This window comes from Propithecus coquereli, unplaced genomic scaffold (assembly GCF_000956105.1).
Source record: "Propithecus coquereli isolate 6110/MARCELLA unplaced genomic scaffold, Pcoq_1.0 Scaffold202, whole genome shotgun sequence".
NCBI classification, from domain to species: Eukaryota; Metazoa; Chordata; class Mammalia; order Primates; family Indriidae; genus Propithecus; species Propithecus coquereli.
This window is the reverse complement of record NW_012145190.1, coordinates 538,428-542,212: the sequence shown is the minus strand read 5'-3', so window position 1 is coordinate 542,212 and position 3,785 is coordinate 538,428. Positions and strand designations below refer to the sequence as shown.

General features: G+C 41.9%; 1 protein-coding gene across 1 annotated transcript in view; it reads left to right on the top strand.

Moving 5' to 3' along the window:
- Positions 1-3,785, top strand: part of LOC105809940 (B-lymphocyte antigen CD20-like) — an 8,642-nt gene that overhangs the window by 748 nt on the left and 4,109 nt on the right. The window lies entirely within an intron of this gene.

Sequence of the window (3,785 nt, the reverse complement as noted above, 5' to 3'; positions counted from 1 at the left end):
CTTGTGGAGGAATTCCTAATGAGTATGCCAGTTGGTGCAATTGCTGAGGACTCTGGTCGAGATTTTCCTTCCCAGACCACTAGCCCCTAAGATGACTACAGCCTGGGCACCAAGTGCAAGCTTTTGTGTTATGTTCTTGTCAGGTGTTCAAAACCGATCAGCTGTATCCTCAGTACTCAAATTTGTATTTTTCTTAGTATGAATTATTTATAAGCACAACTTTGGGATCTTTTGACCTATAACCAAATTTTATTTGCAATTAAATCTTTAGCCTCACCTCTGAGGGGCTCTGTGTCTCCCTTGCCGATTCTCTGAAACCAAACCCCTCCAACAGCAGATAATTCTGGGTGCCAGGGCCTTGCTGAGCAGTTGGGAACACAGCATCATGTGACTTCCTAATACTGCATACCTGGTGACAATCACCTAGATGGGAGAAAGAGCCAAAGCAGAACTATTATTTCTCATAGAACTGCAGAGGACATAGCAATCAGAAAAAGCAACTCTGCTTTCAAGGGACATGGAAACAATGGCCAAGAAAGGCAAGGACACAAATAATTATGATGTAGAATGGAGTTTTCATAAGAGGGGCAAAATGTTTTAAGGATTTTTAAAAAATGGAGTGCTAGGAGGTGGGGGGAATAAAAGAAAAATTTGTATCAGGCAAATACTAACTACATAACAGTTGGCATATTTTATGTAGATTTTAAGAGATTGTCTTTTCGAAGCAAAAAGGCCACTAGATAATGACATTAAGCTTATTAATTCAAAGAGAAATATTTTAAATGTGTTGTTGACCTTATAAAATATCCTCAAAACTGGGGGTGGGGGTGGAGATACATCAAAGAAGGTACAAAGAAGGTACTATTGACAAATTTCAACACACTCAAGCACTGAAAGGTCAATCAGTTCAAATCGGCAAAGACAAGGTAAACATTTATTCATTCATACAAATTAAAATTCAAGTTTATTTGGGAAGAATCACACATAGAACCACCTAAGTTATCTCTGTGGCCACAAAGACCAAAGTAGCAAACAATCCAAGACTGACTGGGGGAAAACAGGACTTAAACAGAGAAAATGACACAAAAGATCAGGTTGGGCAACCCCAACTCAAGCTTCTCTGATGCCGTACATTTGCCAAGTCCTGACTCTGCTCCCACGCCCTCTAAAATGAAGGCACATGCCTCTAACCACCCCACAATCCTGCACTCAAATCTCAGGCCTCACAATCTCCCACAACCCACACCCTATGTAATTATCATCCCTGTCACCAACCATTCAGGCATTTCACCAGATATGCATAGACCCGCAACTAGAATCTTAAATGGATGGTGGATCTAGTCTTTCCACTCTTCTTTTCTTTAACAGCATTTCTGAGAGGTGACTGCATAGATTTCCCTTGTGTATTCTTGATGACAGCAAATTCTCTATTCAAATACCACTGGAGCAGTTCCCATAACGAACTGCTCCAATGGTAAGAAAATGACATTTTTTTTCCTTTTGCACCAAAATCAACCTTCCCAGGACTACTTCAACCAATTGGTTCTAACTCTGTGGTTCCAATCATCTACAAAACAGAAAGGCGGAGGGAGAAATAGAAGAGATGAGAGAGAAATATGAATGAACCTCAGACTAGGTAACAGAGCTGCCATGTTGCATCCCTGTAGATTAAATGAAGAAATAATTACTAACTATACCTCTGTGTCTCTAATAAAATAAAACAATGGACAAGGAAATTAAAAAGTAATTAAAAATCCAACATACGAACATAAAGTTTGTATATGGTAGGGGAGGGTGATGACAATACCTTTGAGCAAAACTTTCTTTGATTCACCTCCCAAATGTTTAGACTCTCCTGGTGCCACCAACTTCCTCCATTTTCCTGCTTGATCCAGCACTGGGCTTGATGACCATACAGCTCCAGCCCAGACTGAAAAGAGAGGGGACACCAGGGAACCAGACAGATGGAAGAAAAAGGTCATCAATGGGTTCATAGGTGAAAGTGCTGTTTCAATTTGTATCTCCAAATATAGAGGATAACTCTTGCCTTGAGCTTCTGGGTACATGTTCTATCACACCAAAGTATGCTTTAGGCCATTTCTGCTAAATCTGACACAATATTTACATGGTCCACTAGCATCCTAAGAGTGAGTAAATGAGGGCAATATTTGGGGGCACATTAGTACAACATTGAGCATATGGGCTCAGTGACTCTTTAGTCTCTGCATGGATGCCTCCTTCCCTCCTACTCACTCCTAAAAATGAAGCAAGAAGGTAAAAGTCAGTCCTAACAGCCCATCTTTGGAGATTTTCTAGAGTCCTTCTTGTCCTCAGGGACCCACCATCTACACCTGCTTACAGGGTGGGGGCTGCAGAGGTTCTTCTAATTAAGGTAGCATGAAGCACGTCAGGCAGTCCCCGGGGATCTTTTTCAAGAAGTGAAACCTCCTGGTGAGGCAGAAAGTTTTTTGTATCCCCTTCAGCTCTGGTAAGTGTATATTAAACCAAAGTAATTGGAGCGAAGCTCAAGGTAGCAGAAGCTACCGATTTCCCGTCACGTGGCATCTATCAGCGATTTCAGCCCCAGGCTTGACCCATCACAATCACTCTTCCTGAGTGATTGAGAACTGGCAGCATCAAACTCGGCAGCCAGATCCAGATCATCCCTTGAGCCTCGAGGCCTTGGAGACTTAGGTAAGGAATCAACTTGCTTTCTTTAAATGACTAAAAGGAGATGATGGATAAGGCATAGAATGGTTTTGGAGACTGGAGATTCTTGGTTTTAATTCTAGGGCTTCCCTGTCAAATTTTCTAATGGTATCATGATATGAGGAGGGGTTATACCAAGGGTTGCTGCCCACTCTCTTAACCTCTCTTCCTCTCAAGAATTAACCTATCCAATCAACTGAGTCATTCCACAAAAGTAGTAGATTGCGGCGGTAGATTAAATCACGGTTTCTAACCTGTTGGGTTCAAACTGGAGCTCTACTGCTACATCCAGCGGGGTCCCTTGCCCACCGCCCAGTGAAGGCCAGTATACTGAGGCAGCAGGTGTTGCAGTGGACAAAGTTTTATTTCACAAGGTGCCAGGTGAGCAGATGAGAGTAATTTCTCAAATCCATCTCCCCGAGAATTTAGGAGAAAGTGTTTTTAAAGACAGTTTAGCAGGCAAAAAGCTAGGCAATTGGGTCTGTTTATTGATAGGGGATGAACTCATAGAGATTATCTTCTCAGTTGGGAGATTTCCTGGTTAGGGGGTCTCAAGGCTGTTGGATCCATTCCCACATCTATCGATGGTCCGGTTGACATCAGTGGGTCCCCCTGGAATACAGAGTGTGAAAAATACTTCAAAGGCCAGTCTTAGGCTTTACAAAAGTGACATTATCTCTGGAAGCACAAGTCTTTGGGTTTTAAGATAGCATTGTTATCTGCAAAAGCATTAGTCTTTGGGCTTTACTTATCTGTAGAAGTAGTGGGGGAAGTCACAAACCTTACACCTGTCAGGTAGTGCCATTAAGCAGTAACCAGGTATAGCACTAAGGAAGTTAGGGAACAATGGCTGGTTAACTTCTGGCTATATCTATACTTTTATGAAAATCAGACTCAGAATGCTATTTATACCTTATGGCTCGACAGTTTCACTACCACTTACAAGTTACTAAACCTCTACATACCTCAGCTTCCTCATCTATAAAATGGGGCCAATAGTAATAGCCATTGCATTATGAAGAATAAATGAGCTGTACTTCTGAAGCCCTAAGGACTGCCTAGTACCAAATGAGAAA